The 16,742-nt window shown below is 39.1% G+C and overlaps 1 protein-coding gene across 1 annotated transcript in view; it reads right to left on the reverse strand.

The window, feature by feature from the left end:
* The window catches only part of SPATA16 (spermatogenesis associated 16), a gene marked incomplete at both ends in the record, with an annotated part of 242,557 nt that overhangs the window by 86,655 nt on the left and 139,160 nt on the right, over window positions 1-16,742 (reverse strand). The gene's annotated exons all lie outside the window — the stretch shown is intronic.

The raw sequence follows: 16,742 nt of genomic DNA on the forward strand, positions 1-16,742 counted from the left end.
TGTGCAATGGATATTAATTCATTACTTAGCACCCTTTGGAAAAACAGTTTACTTTTATGACTATTTCTTTGCTAGGACTCTCTATTTCTTTTCTCCAGAGATTCTAAATCCAATTAAATGTGACTAGAAGTAATTCCAAATTGTCACGTTAGCCAATTAAACACATAATAATCCTGTGTACCTAATCACTAGTACCAAAAGTTTATTTATTTAAGTAGAGCTATCACTGTATACCCTTGCATGTTTTTCTTATCTTTGCCCGCAGATACGTGTTGTTTCTTGACATCATTGTAAATTGAATTAGAAATGTTCCTTCCCTAAATGTAGGCTGTCTGAGACATAGCAACTATAAACTTACTATAGTACTCTGTTGAAAGAATTAAAATGTTTTGATTCTTGCTTAGGACAGAGAAAAATTAGGACCTTAAAGATTAACAGTGGAAACAAATACCAGCATTTGGAAGATTACTCAATTCCATGCTTTTCTTGGTACACATGTGACATTGGAAAAAAAGTTGCACACTGATATTTTGAATAAATGACAATAATCTAAGAATAATCTTTTAAGAGTCTTTTCATATTTTCCAAAGTCCTTAAGTAAAGATAAAGTGCTAGGAGGTTTAGATGCTGTGTGGAGATGTATAGAGTAGAAATAAGTTACAAAAATTATAGGCTTTAGAGGGCAAAACTGTATTTCAAATGTTTCCATTTTGACAGAAGCATGTGAAAAAGTCCTTTCTCATGACAGCCTAAAAAGTCAGTCTATTGACTTGTAGGTGCCTGTCCCTAATGGAGATTCATTTGCTAAATTATGAATTTAAAAAATTCTTGGACAGAAGCAGTATTAGACAAAAAAAGGTAATTGAATGGAATTGTGTTCCAATAAAACTTTATTTACAAAACCACGCAGTGTGCTGGATTTGGGGGTGTTTGCCTAACTCTGAAGTAAACAAATTATTAGATTGAGCAACAAGTGATGGATTTGCTGTAACTGTTAATCCATAGTCAGAAATCAGCTTCCATACATTGTAGCCAAAGCACCTCTGAGATATTTTGGTTTATCATTTTCCCTTTAGGAATTGCATCACACATTTTATTAAAATTATTGCAAGGAAAAAACTGCAATTTCAAAACATGCAAAAGTATAAAAAAATGCTAGAATATAGCCATAGTGGTATGGGTTAAATAAAAGTTTCATTGATAGAGATTCTGTAATATTAATGATTGTCATCCACAGATTGTAACAATCATGAGAAAGACAGAGGTAGATCCCCAGAGTGGATTTCTAAGACTTTCCTGCATTTTTAAATACTTTTGGTGATTTGTTGTTGAGTTTACTTTGTAAAATTGGAAGTTTTATCATTTTTGTTAATGTTTTCCATGTTACTTCTTCTGTAATGATGTGTTGTCAAATAGTTTGCTCTATTCCTAGATGTGATTTTGTTATACCTGGGGTGTCTTTTTCCAAAGGAACACAGCTTCAAATTGATATTAAAATAACTGAAGAAATAAGATGCATTGAATTCATTATATACCATACCTTGGTGAAGTTAATTATTATGAGTAAAAGAATACAAGCATTAAATAACAAAATGTAGCTTCCCAAAGTTTTGTATTTGCTGAGATATGTTTCATAAGTGTGATGAATTACTTTTAGTACCTGGCATACAGTTGGGTTTATATTACAAATACATGCTGGATAGTAGTGGCTCCAACCCATTTGCTTCCCAATGGAAATGGCACTGTCCATCATTCCTTTGGTTCCTCAACATAGATTGGCTCTATGGCTCAGCCCTAATCAATTAGTAAAAGTTAATGGAGAAATATGAAAAGTGCCTGGGAATAACATTATTCCATGCAGTGTTTGTGAGGCAACAGACAAGGGTTTTTCATCATGTTGAATTTTTAAAAGGAAAAGATAATTGATTAATCGACCAGATGAGCATCTATAAGGAGTCAAGTACCAAGCAGAATCCTGGCTCTGGCAAACTCACCCTGTGAGTCCAGTGTAAACAGTTACCCAAACTATCAGATCAGCATCCTTGGCACTTGTCAGTATGATTCAATGCTACTTTAACTGTCTGGATTTCATTGTCACTATTCTATTCTTCTTACTTTCATTGATCTACTGAGTTGTTGCTGTACTGGAACTGTAAGATCATATTAGCCCAGTCCTTTTAATTGACAGCTGGTGGCTTAATATCCATCCATTCTGAGTACTTAGTAAAAGCTAAGCATGTGAAGTGTGTTGCATTGTGGAACATCAACTCAACCCACCTACTTCCACACTGCATCCCATCCAATGTGCGTATCCATGGAAACTGCTCTAGCAGTTCTCTTGCTCTCTACCTTATTTTCTTTCTTTTAATTTCCCCTTATCTCCTAGCACACACAATGTTGTGTCCCCATCTTAAAACAAAACACCCCAAACCTCTCTTTCCTCACTTCCCCCCATCCAGTTAATACCTTCTTTTTTTGTCATTAAAAACAAATTTTTCAAGAACTGTGTGCACTCCTTATGTGTGATTTCTCTTTTCCTCTTGTCACTGAACTTGCTCTAGCAGGACTCTCATTTCTACTGCTTCACTGGTTTCATGATTTTAAATACCAGATCTATATTGTCAACTCATACATTTACACTCTTGGTCTAAAACTCATTTCTGAGTTTCCAAAATCTTCTAAAAGTTAAGTTTCCCAGCATCTCTCCTATGAATACACCTGACAGGTATCAAACTTAACATGATCATACCTGGAACTCTGATTTCCCTTACTTTCCCCAACCTCTAGTAGTCTTCTTTATCTACCCAATTTCCTGTTTGGCTTTTCTTTTCTTTTATTTTTAATTAACATATAATAATTGCATAAATTTAAGAAGTACAATATTATGATTTTTGATGTATATACATGCACACATCGTGTAATGATCAAATCAGGATAATTAGCATATCCCTCACTCAAAATATTTATCACTTCTTTGTAGTGAATCATTTGAAATCTTCTGCTATTTTAAAATTATAGTACATGAGTTTTTCTTCTTTTCATATTTTTATTGGTACATTAAAATCATATATAATACTGGGATTTGTCGTTATATACTCGTACATGCACACAATATAATGATAAAATTCGGCCAATATTATTCCCCAGTATTTCCTCTTTCTCTCTTTTCCTCCCTCCACATGTCCCTTTCCTTTACTCATCTCTCTTCAGTTTTCATAGAATCCCCCACCTTCCTTTTCCTTTTGCCTCTCTTTCACATATGACAGAAAACATACAATCCTTGACCTTATGAGTCTGATTTATTTTGCTTAACATAATGGTCTCTAGTTCCATCCATTTTCTTGCAAATGATATAATTTCATTTTTCTTTATGGCTGAGTAAAACTCCATTGTGTGTACATATACCACGTTTTAAAAAGATTTATTCATCCATATTGATGAACACTCATGCTGGTTCCATAGTTTGGCTACTATGAATTGGGCTGCTATAAACATGGTTATGCATGTATCACTGTAGTATGATGACTTTAATTCTTCAGGATAAATACCAAGGCTGGGTCACCAGGTGGTTCCATGCCTAGTCCTTGGAGGAACCTCCATATTTATTTCTATAGTGGTTACAGTCCCACCAATGGTGTAAAAACGTTCTTTTCCGTATACTGTCCAGCATTTTTTATCTGTGTTCTTGATGGCTGCCATTCTTACTGGAGTGAGATGAAATTTCAGTGTCATTTTGATTTGTACTTCCATAATTGCTAACAATGTCAAACTTTTTTTTCATATATTTGTTGGCCATTTATATCTATTTTTTTTGAGAAGTATGTTTAGTTAATTTTACCATTTATTAATTGGGTTTTTTTTTTGTTTTTAGCTCTTTGTATATTCTGGAAATTAATCCTCTGTTAGAAGAATAACTAGCAAAGATTTTTTCCCCCAATCTATAAGTACTGTCTTCACTTTCTTGTTTCCTTTGCTGTGCGTAAGAATTTTAACTTGTACCATTCTGTTTATTAATTCTTAGTATTATTTCCTGAGCTTTAGGGGTCTTATTTAAAAGTCATTGCCTGAGACTTATTGATTCTAGTCACCCTATTGTTCAAAAGAATACCAGAACTTGTTTCTTCTACCTAATTGCAACTCTGTATCTGTTGATCAGTTTTCCCCAAATCTCTTCTCCCTCTACCTTTTCCAGGATCTGGTAATAATTATACTATCTCTACTTCTATGAGATCAACTTTTTACTTGAGTGAGAAAATTTGACATTTATCTTTCTTTGCCTGGATTTTTTCACTAAATATAATATTTTCCAGGTTCATCCATGTTACTGCAAATGACAGGGTTTCATCTTTTTATGGCTCAATAGTATTCCATTGTGTATATGTACCACATTTTCTTTATCTGTTCGTCTATTAATGGAAATATAGGTTGACTCCCTATCTAGGCCATTATGAATGGCGGTGTAACAAATCTGGGAGTGCAGATATCTTGTTGACATGTTGATTTCATTGCTTTTGTATATGTGTGCCAGTAATGACATTGCTAGGCCATATGGTAGTTTAGGTAAAAATGTTGACATCATCATTGACTCCTCTCTTCCCTTCACATTCCCTATCCACTCCAAGATAAAATCCTGGTCAGCTTATCTTTAATCTAGTTCAGAATCCTGCCCTTCTCACTGCCTGGTCCATAGCTTCTCACCTGGATTATTGCAACAGCCTCAAAAGCAGACCTCTTGCTTCTCCATTAGTTTATTTTCAAGAGTGATACCATTACAATTAGTGTGCCAGCACAGGCCACTCCTGTGCTTAAAATCTTACAGACGTCCTATCTGACTTATAGTAAAAAATCAGTCTTTATAATTAATGGTCTTTGAGTCCCGTGTCCTCTAGTCACACGCTACTTCTCTGACTTCACTTCCTGCTACCATCTCCTAACTCACTGTCCATACCCCATTGTTCCCCAAAAGAATATTCACACGATTGCCACTGGGATTTTGTGTTCTGTAGTCTCTCTAGTGGAATGTTCTTTCCCTAAGTATCTCCAAGACAGACTCTCTTCCTCACAGAAGAATATCTTTGCTTTATCTTCTCATCTCCCCAGATCCCTACCTTTGGGATACCCCGGGTTTCAATGCTTGTACTTCTTCACATATTTTTTTTGTCATTATTTTAAAAATAATGTGTATGTTGTTAACTCATACATTTATACTCAAAGTCTAAACCTTTTTCTGATTTTCCAAAATCTTCCCTGACCACACAATAACATCACCCATACCCTTGGTGGCATTTTTTTTAGTTGTGGATGGATGCAATACTTTTATTTATTTTTTATGTGGTGCTGAGGATTGAACCCAGTGCCTCACATGTAGCAGGCAAGGGCCAACCTGAACTATAACCTCAGCCCCCCTTGAGGGTGTTTTAACTTTTCCATACTACTTATCACCATTCAACAAAATGTTTATTTTTTGTTAGTCTCGATGGTGTTTGCTACTGTCTTCCTCTCCTGCAAGGGTTCAGCAGACTATAATTTGTAGGACAAATCTGGTCTATCACCTGTGTTTTTTTAAATTTATTTTTTAAAAAATTTATATATGACAGCAGAATGTATTACAATTTTTATTTCACATATAGAGCACAATTTTTCATATCTCTGGTTGTATACACAGTATATGTACACCAATTCGTGTCTTCATACGTGTACTTTGGATAATAATGGTCATCACATTCCACCATCATTAATTATCACCTGTGTTTGTAAGTACAATTTTAATGGAACAAAGTAATGCTCATTCATTTATGAATTGTTTACATATAATCTGTGACTGCTTTTGTGCTACAATGGTAGAGTAGAATACTTAACAATGGAGACCCTATGCCTGCAAAGCCTGATACATTTACCCTCTGGCTCTTTATAAGAATGTACTGTCTCTAAGGGCAGGGATCTTTGTTTTATTCACTGCCCTGTCTCCAGGGCCTCAGGCTGTCCCAGGCCTGGTAGTCACACGATAAATATTTGCTTTTTTAACAATCATACATTATCTTGTTTATTTATATAAGCTTAAAAATTAAATTCTATGCTACAAAGGACCCAAGGCTAACAGAGTTACACAGCCTACTGGATTCTAACCCAAACAGTCTGGCCCTAGGGCTATATCATTGTCCATATTTAATAGGATAATTTTGTAGTGGAGATGGTGTGATAATGGAGTGACATTCTAATTTGTTCAATATAGAATCCAATGCAAGTTGGCTCACAGGATGGCTTAATAAATGCTAATAGATTCTGATGTATGTATTAAAAAAATTAAAGAGAGAAGTTACCAGGAAATATATTGGCCTAATATGTTGTATCTAGAATTTTTAAAATGATGCATTCAGTCACATGTCACCTATTATTGCTTCCCTGCAAGGAAATCTACTATTGCTTTGATGCTGTTTGAATTCATTTAGTACAACTGCTGCTGAATTCACATTTGTTTACTTAATATACCTGTTAAATATAAAAAGGTCAAAATCTGGATTAAAAAAATGTATATATACACACACATACATAAAGTAAAGGACTTTTATGTAAGGGACCCAGCTTACTATGGATCAAAGCTTGTTCCTACAGAATGTCCAACCACAATAAAAGATTTAGACGTGTTATTGTTAATGAGATAGGTATCAGTTTTTATTTTCCAAATAAATATCACAAAAGGATAATGGGTATAAGGATATTCATGCCAGGTAATTTTTCAGATTAGACATTCCTAAACACATTGTGAGATTCTATAAGTGTGAGGATATACAATTGACATTTCTCAAGGCCTATGTTCAGATTCAGAATTTATAACATTTCTACTCAGTGTGGCCACATGGTGGTGTAAAACAATAAGATATGGGTAAACAAAAGAAAATCCCTGCACATATCAGCTGTGTGGTCTCATTGGGTTGACTGGCGGGGACCTTGAAAAGTCATTCTGTTCATCACCTTGCCTTTAGGCAGGATCACACTTAAACCTTTCAAATGAGACTGATGAGAATCTATTCTGTTTTAAAGACCTCCACAGAAGGACATTGCTCTGCTTTCCTCACTGATTCCAGAGTTTCACAGCCATAAATAGCATCTTCTGCAGTTTTAATCTGCTGGCTTTAGTTCTCTGTCCAGGGATAATGCAACCCAACCAGACCTTATCCTTGGCATAGTGGTTCTAAATATCCTCACAATAATTTATTACTCTTCTCTTTCCTAGGTTAATTAATTAACCCCAATAGCTTTAATCTTTCTTGATGGGTTCTTTTTTCTTGCCATTAGTCAGTTGCATGGTTGTCAACTTGTTAAGTTCTACCTTTTCCTCTTCTACCACTGAAAATTAACCTGTGTATTTGTATCCAGTTATTTTGCCTATGTAACTTGTATAGATACTTCTTGCAGGTGTGTGTTTTGAGTAGTTCTACCTACAAAATTGTTTCATATTATCAACATCCTTAGGAGGTCATTTCTTTTCTCATGTACTTATAAAAAATCCTCAGAAATATACATATATGTCATTAATCTTAAATAAATTAATATTGATGCAAAATGTATATTCCTTTTGAATGTAAATGTGCATCAATATGAAAGAGATGCTATTTGGATCAGAAAAAGAGCCAAACTAGCAAATTTACTCCAGCAAATACACATGCATACATAGAAGAAGCATTATCTTTTTGTAGGTGCACATATTTTCCACACAGCAGTCAGCTACAGTGATTTTTTAAAAAATGTTTAAGTGTAAATGACCTTAAATGAAATCAAGCTCCTCTGGTGACTTACAAGCTTCTGTAAGCTGCTCCTGTTTTTCTCCTGAGCACATTTTGAATCACCCTCCAGTCAAGCTCTCCTGCCTTCCCACTCCTCAAGCAGAACCTTATCCTTTTTCCTGAATAAGCTTCACATGTTGTAATTATTTTTTAGTTTACTTGTTTATTGTCTTATTTCTCTAGACCTGTGACGTCTAATATGGTTACCACTAGACATATGTGGGTATTTATATTTAAGGGTATGAAAATTCATAAAATTTAAATTCAATGTCTCAGGTACCAGTCACACCTCCAATGTGCAATACCCACATGGGACTAGTGGCCACCATACTGAGTGGCACTGAACATCTCCACCATAAGCAGAAGGTCTGTTGTGGATTGTAGGCCACAGGAGCCTATCAGTACAGTATCTCATACACTACCTGGTAAATAGTAGGCTCAATGATTTTTATTTATTTTTAAATAAAAATTATGTCTATTTATGTGCTGAATAATGTGTGTCTGCTTTTCTTTGGGTTTTGTCCTGATTATTCATCCGCCTTTCTCTGCCATTAGTTATCCAATATTTTGTCAGGAGGCTCAGGCCCTGCAGTGCTCTGGGTTTGTGCATTTCAGTACTTGATGGGCATTGGAGAAGTTAGAGTGCAGTCTTTGGATCTTTGTAACACACCAATCTTTGTGCCTACTTAGCTAGAAGTTGTCTCCGAGACAAGGTTTCTGCATTTTGCAGCTATCATTGAGTTCACAGGTTCCTGTTGATTGTAGTTCCAGATTCTGATGATCACTGGAGTTCTAGTCATGCTCTGCTCCTGTAAAACTGTTCAGTAATGGATCAGAGACTTTCTTGAGGTTCACTGATTATCTAATAGTCTCGAATTTCACATATTGCTTGTTCCTAGATTTTGAATTGGTAACCACAACAAACAAACAAATGAAAAATAGCCCTACTACCACTATTTGTAACCATAGCCAATATTTCCTGAGTGTTTCCATCTGGACTATTGATATGACATTTGTATTTTCCAAAACATAGGTAGCAGGATAAGGATTCAAATTTTGGCCTCTTAACCACAGTTCCACATGATTTCCACATTGCCATTCTTTTCCTGAACAACTTTTTTTAAAGACTCTGGTATCTTTTATTGGATTTTCTGATATTAATTTCTTGCCACATGGTTGACTATTGGTGCACTCCCTAAACACTTTATTCCCTGTGGCTGGTTAAACACTGTGGTAACACTATTGTCTGTTCATGCTGAGTTCTTCCCGTTTGTGCTCATCCCCTGCCTGTCTGACCAGCAGACACATATTCTTCTTAGTTGGCTTATTAATCTGACACAGTCAATTTTTCTTTTCCTGACAATGTCAAGAGAGGTGTTATTGCTTCAATAAAAAACATATGTTTGGTGGAGAGGTCTGGAATGAATAGTTAACTCATTTCAGATTATTTATGAAGGCTTTACCTGAAGTTTTCTTTCTTGTGTGGAGCTCAAATACCAGCAAATGCTTCTTATTTTATTATAATAGGAAGTTTTGGGGTCATAGCAACATGTACAAGTGTAAGAACATGATTCTGATCTTCATAAGCTTCCAAATTGATTAATGATGTGACAGCCATATTTCAAAAATAAATCAAAATACAGGCATTTTATATTCATAAAGAGCTATACAAATATTAAGTACATATGTTAACTTAGAAATATGAATCATAAGCAGGATTTTAATGGGGGGGGAATCATCACTTTTCATTGTAATTGAATGATCTAGTGCTGAGAACTAAATAGTGGCTAGCATTATTTTTGTTGTTGTTATTTAAAAATATATTTTATATTTTTGGTGCTGGAGATTGAACCTGGAGGTGCTCTACCACTGAGCTACATCCCTAACCCTTTTTATTTTGAGTCAGGGTCTTGCTAAGTTGCTGAGGCTGGCCTCAACCTGAGATCCTTCTGCCTCAGCCTTCCCAAGCCACTGGAATTATAGGCATGTGCCACCACTTTTCACATTATTATTAAGGTAATGAAGAAAACAGGAACTTTTTTTTTTTTTTTTTTTTTGCCAGAGACATATTGTTTGCAAGAGACTTGAAAGTGAAAAAACATTCATGCAGGATCTAAGGGTTTGTGTAGAGGTAGAGAGTGAGAAAAGTCCAGAAAATTATATTGGGGACAGAATGTGATAGACCTTGGATTCCAGGCAGTTGAATTTGGCCTTTGTCCTATAGGTGTGGGGGAACCACTAAAAATTTTTCAGCAGGCGAAGTAACATGGGACCTTTCGGTTTTGAAACCTCAGCTACTACTACTGTGGATTCCATGATGGGAAGGAATCTTACCCAGCCAGGACCACTCAGGCTTGCATTTAGCAAGGACAGTGACAACCTTTGGTCACCCTATCATCATGGGTGTTTCTGGTCTGCTTTCAGATGTGGTTTATAAGCACTGCCCCTTGATATTTGGACTAGCCTTGCGGTCTAGGATGAAGAAGAGGTTCTGGGGAGGCTGGGTCCTGATAGGAGCATATGGATATAGAAAGGGATATGAGTACCTGTTTTTAGTGGACTCATATTTGCATATCTCATAAATTCAGTAATTCCACAAAAAATGGAATTCTAAGATGAATAGGCCATTTACTATTATTACATTCTAATGGGGAGGCAAACAGGCACAAAGATAATTATATCAGCATGAATAAAGTGGAATAATCGATATAATGCATTAATGCAGCTGAGAAGACTGGTGATATCTGAGGAGGGGAACCTGGGTCAACTTTAAGTGATGAGCACAGTTAGCAAGCAAAGGGACAATAAAGCTGAGAAGCACATTCTAGGCTAAGGTTATAGCTTGAACACAGATATTCAGGTTAGATGCAGAAGGAAGGGTATCAGCAAGACCATCTTGCTGAATTTAGAGAAGGTAAGGATGGCAGATATAAGGTACGAAGGAGCTTGGATTTTATCTGATGGGAAACGCAGAACTATTGTAGCGTTTTATGTACAGAGTAGCCTGGGCAGTTCTGTGGTTTAGAAGAGTTTGACAACTCCTTGGAGAAGAAAAGTGAGACAACTGGAGATGGGAAGTCACTGTAGGAGGTCTTCTGAAACACAACAGATAAGCCTTAACTAGGGCAGAAATGGTAGGAAAATAGAAAGTGAGTACCATTTCTAAGGACCAAGTCAAATGACAAAAGCAGGTGAGGAGGCAATTCAGACCTTAAATATAGCACAGTTCATCCTGTCTCAGGCCAGGGGTCTTTCCACACAGACTAGGGGTATCCTATTAATAAATCTTGTGAGAAAAGGCAAACCTGAGACTGACTTCTTTCCTTTTCCAGATGAATAAACTAATACACAATGCTCTAGGGAACCATGAATATTTGGTCTGAAGCCAATACAGTGATTTTTCAGGGGACCCTGACAAGTATCACAGACCAACATCAAGTTAAATAATATGTTGTCCTGACTCTAAGGAATGTTGATGAAAACTGGAAAACCTCAGAGAAGCTTCTTTAGCATGTGTTCTTGAAGGTCTCCTTCTGGAGCATCCCCCCAGTGAATGATACTGCTGAGATCCTGTCTCCTGTCCCACTCTCTCCCAGGCCACTCCCCCGTGACTCAGAGTCAAACTCCCATTTCTGGAACATTCCTCATCAGCAGGAAACACCCTCACTTTTTGGTATGAGTGAAAATAGAGAATACAAGCTTTTTAATCTTAAGTTTTAATCAGTTTCTTGCAGGATCAAAAAGGAAGGGGAAAGTTTAGGATAAAATAAAGAATGCCATCTTAGGTCATCCTGAAAAGGGACAAATGCTAGAGGAGAGACTGACTGTACAAAAATAGGCAATCCTGAATTTAATTTTGCTTCCAGTAGTTCACACCAGCAGTTTCTGGAGCCAATATAAAATTTAAAGCAGTTGGAAATAAGAGTACCCAGAGCAGAAAATAAACCCATTCACAGCAGAGGAACAGCTTCCAGTGAAAGTAGCCAGAACTAACTGTCCTGTTACTCCCTAGAAATAGGGAATCAAAGCATAGTCTTACTGCTTGCCACTCCACCTCCTGATGTCTGCTTGGACAGGGACACACTTCATTATACACAAGGGACATACAGTCTGATGAAACAAATTATTAGGCATGTTGTGCATCTCAATCACAGTCATAAACTCATCTGCTTATTTCTCAAGAGTGTTGAGACTTACAGTACACGACAATTATGGTTTAGGATATAAGGTGTCCCCACCCTCCAAAAAAAAAAAAAAAAGCTCCTGGGTTAATGCAGGAATGTGCAGAAGTAAAGTGATTGGATAGTAACCTAATCATTCCATCCTAGTTTAATTACTTGTGGTAAATGAAGGCAGGTGGGGCATGGCTGCATGAGGTAGGTCACTGGGGGTATGATCTGGAAGGAAGGTACATCGTCCCTGTGGTCCCTTCCTTTGCCCCTCTCTTTCTGCTTCCTGATCCCACTACAACTGAGCAGCTCTCCTCCTCTGGGTCCTTACTCTATCATGTGTGCCTCTTCTAGGGCCCAGAGCAATGGAGTAGGATATCTGTGGACTAAGACTTTTGAATTCCTGATCCCCAAATAAAATTTTCCTCTCCTAAGTTGTTCTTGTCTTAGTGAAGCCAGCCATGCCAGTGCAGGCCAGAGGCCTGGCAAGCTGCGGCTGAGGCAAGTCAGGTTGAACTGACCTTGTGCACTGACCTGTACACTGAGGCAGGCTGTGCAATGGATTCCCAATCCTCTGAGCACCTGTCATCAGCAGACCTCCCATGCACACTGGGAAAATGGAAGGGGGCAGACCTGAATGGGATTGCAGGGATAACCAATAGTGTTGGTACTTTCCAAACCCTGATTAACAAAAATTTGGACCAATAGCGTTGACCCAAGAGCTATGTAAACTCCTAGACTAGCACAGTCAAGGTTCCCTCTGGCCCTGGCCATAGCTCCTTTCACCCTTACATTCTGTTGCCCTGTGAATTTCATTCTTTGGATTTACAAGACAAGAAACTGGATAGAAGTTGTCAGTGAGCTGCTGGGGTCTCTTGCAAAACTGGTGGGCATGGCCCACATTAAGAGCTGCAACACACCACTCAATGGTAGCAGAGAAGAATTAGGTTTTGCCAACAGTGACCCTCACAGCTGACACTGGCAGGCACCCCTGCTGTGATTAGCTGCTAACACTAAAAATAGGCTTTCTCAGCTGCAGAGGCCTGCAGCTTGCACAGGTCAATGTTCCCCCTTCCCAAAACAGAACCAGAAAATCAAGTTTTGTCTGAAACTCTGGTTTCAACAGCAAAGCAAAAGCTGACAAAGACAAGGGAGGGAGTAAGGAAAAGTGATTAGTTGGCATAAACAGACCCCAGTGGAGTGAACTGTGTCTTTGAAATTTGGAACCTATTTGATAAGAAATCCAAAAGTATACAAAATCTACAGTGTGGTGAGGTTGTCAAGGCAACCTAAAGGCAACTGTTTCAACCAAAGCTTATGGAAATGGCATATTGTTACCAGTTATACAATGTTTTATCAATGAAATATAATCCAATAAAAATGTAAAGTGATTTAATAATTCTGAATGTTGTAACAGTAAAATCAGGTTTCATTTTCAATGTTTCTGAACAATGGTCATTGTTACCTAGAAATTTTAGGTAGTTATTTTTGTGTTAAGTGGCACTGTCCTATGGATTGGGGGATGTTCAGCATCTCTGGGCACCTCACTCTTGGTGCCAACAGTGCTTGTCAAGTACTTTGATAACTCAAACATCCCAATCACTTCCCATGACATGGGAAGGGGTTGAGAAGCACTTGGAGATATTTATGGAGATTCTGAGGAGGCTTATTAGTACAGAAAGGTAGACGGAACAGATTTTTAATTTTTTGCAAATGAGTTTTACTTCACAATGTTCCTTAGTTGGGATAATATTATCAAGAAAAATGTTATTCTCAATCATGAAAAGGACAATATTTTTGATATTCAAATGAAATAAACAAGATAAGCAAGAAGCAAACCACATTATACTGCAAGAGTATGTATTCTAAGAAAAGGTCCCCTGAAGTAGAAATTCTCTATATACAAGAAGGGAGAGAAAAAGGAGGAAGTGTTATTTGCATAGTCCTATGTGAAGGCTGAACTCAGGTAATGGAGCCATGTGATCTACTCTTTTATGACATGCTTGATAATTTGTAGTTAAGTCACAAATCCAAGTTTTTGTTCCAAAATTCCATGTCCATATCCAGAATAAAGACAATTATAATATTACCCTAGTTGCTAAAATATACTAATAATATGTATAAAACAATTTGAAGTCTATGAAATTATATCTAAATTTTAGATTGATACCATTATAATTCAAGTTAGTATTGTTAACCTGAAAATGAACATTGAAATTTGAGTAATATGTTTCCAAATCAGGCAAGATTGGCCCCTGTAGTGAAAGGACAGGGACACTATGAAAGAAGGTCACAGTGGGTTAGATGCAGAGCTGGGGAAAGGTAGCCCATACTTGGAGAGCATGTTTATATTAACATGGTCACAATTGTTACACAGGACACTTGTGACCCAAGAAGAGTAGATCTTCAAAACAAGTTTATGCAAAGCCTTCTGAATTTAGTCCAACTAGGAAAGCTACCTCATCACTACCAACACCACACTCCCAACAATAACAACAGACACTCTGGAAAATTCCACAAAGATGCAATAGAAAGCCAGTTCTCCAACAGTTAACAGTTCACTGGTAGTGGGCCGGCTTGTTCTTCCAGAGGACCAGAGGACTTTAAAATAACATATAAGTACTTGCTATTCTTACGAGTGATGAGTGTCTAGAATGGATATCAGGCAAAATTCTGATGTGTGCAAACTTGCTTTCAGGCCATTTCTAGACTCCCTTTAAAAAGTCCATGGCCTCTGCTCTGGCCCTGCTTGTCTTTCTTTCTAATGTGCTCTGTTTATATTCTGGCCACCACATATCTCCCATGGTGAAGCCTGCCTAGCCCTTCCTAAGGTCAGGATTACAGGATTCAACCTTTTCCATTCTCAAAGGCTTCCTTCAAGCATATTCCTTCTGTGTCTAATTTTTGTCAAGATAACAGTACATCTAGAGATAAGCAAGAAATTTGAGAAATATCAGAAAATACCCCACCTTCAAAATGTTCTCCTCAGTAACAAAGTGACATAAAATGACACATTATATTTTTCGTTTTGGTTGAAATATTAAATGATACCACACATTTGTGTTTCCTTGGAGGTGGAAGGCATTATCACCCATTGCTAACTTTGAATGAATTATTTTTCATCAGATTAACAGAAGGTAACAGAGCACAGGAGTTGAAAATTCAGATTTGGCAGCTAGATTGCTTTTGTTTGAATCTCAACTCTTTCATTTGATGGCTTTGGACAAGTTATTTAACTTCTGTGCCTCAGTTTCCTCATATTGCAATGCAGATAGCTATAATTGCCAACCTCATGCTTGTTAGGAGGATTAAATGCTCTCTTAAATGTAATGCATATCAAGAGGTACCTGATACTTGCAAAGTGCTCCATAAGCCTTAGCTTGGCAATTAGTATTCTGCCCAGGTATTAACACTGATAATTAAGAAGATGAAATACACATTGCTGCATTGGGAAGCTTATACCCAAACGGGCTTATTTAGACTGCTTCAAAAGTGTATTGATTTCTCTCTCTCCCACCACCCCCTCTCTCTCCCGGGAATTGAACCTAGGGCCTCATGCATGCTAGGCAAGCATTCTACTACTGGCTACATTCCCAGCCCTGATTTTCTCATTGTTTAAAAGTTTTTTCCTGCCCTTAAAAACCTTATAGAGGATTAAGGACCGGACTTCCGGGCAAGATGGCGGCTTGAATGCAGCGGGCAGCGGTGGAAAGCTTAGATGAGCCTTTCCACAGCTCCTGTAGCAGCATCTGCCCCAATTTCAGCTGAAGACTGAGGGTCCCCAGGGACTGGAAGAAATCACAGTGCCGGCTTGGAAAGAAGAAGAGGAGCCACAGCCGCCGCCGCCGCCGGCCATACCGCCGCGCTCCCCTGAGCGCTGGTCCCTCCCCGCCGCCCGGTAACAGGCCGCCGCGCCTCCGCGCTCCCACCACCGCCGCCACAGGCCCGCCGGAGCCGGAGCCGGAGGGAGTGGAACGGCCCCGCACCCCGACCGCCGCCGCCGGCGCCTCGGACCGGGCCGCGCCAAAGCCACGTCCCGCCTCGCGCGTGGAGGAGGGCGCGTGGCCGTTGTGGGACCTGGACCTGCCGGGACGCGGCACCGAGTCCGCAGCGCCCGCGCCGAGCGGCCCCTGCCGCTCGAGCGCCCCCGAGGTCCCTGGGTGGCTGAGTGTGGTTTCGCCGCCGCCAGGCCCGCAACGCCGGAGCCCCGCGGAGCCGCTGCCTGGGACGGAGCCCAGGCCTGTGATTGAAAACATCAAGTCATGAGCCAAGGTGGAGGAAATCCATCACGACTTCAGCGCGAACAGTAAGGCTGCAGCCCCAGGTACACGGCTGTATCGGCCCCATCTCCTCCTCGCCGCCTCTCCGCCTTGCTTCTCTCCAGCTGTCTCTCCCCCCAAGCTCAGTCTCTAAATCTAGATTTCAATTTCTTTCCCCCATCCCGCCCGCTCTCCCGCGTGTCTGGTACCCGGCCCCCGCGCCCCGAGGCGCTGCCTCCCCTCCCCCAACCCGCACCCCCTCTCCGGGGGTCCCGAAGGCCGCTGCCGCCGCCTCCCACAGAGCACCATAGAGCAGACTCTTCACCACGCGAATGAGCTGCCGAATTAAATGAAACAGCTGATAAGATGAGAGACAATTTAAAATCCAAGTGAACCGAGAACACGCACTGAGCCCTGATCCGCTGAATTCAAACTCCCGGTCACCTGCTTCCCGCAGACAAGCTGCCCGGCTCCTTCGGCCCCTTCTCCTTCTCCTCTCCGCCTCTCCGCCTTGCTTCTTTCTCCCCAGC

Source organism: Spermophilus citellus (assembly GCF_964194105.1).
Source record: "Spermophilus citellus genome assembly, chromosome: 7".
Classification (NCBI taxonomy): domain Eukaryota; kingdom Metazoa; phylum Chordata; class Mammalia; order Rodentia; family Sciuridae; genus Spermophilus; species Spermophilus citellus.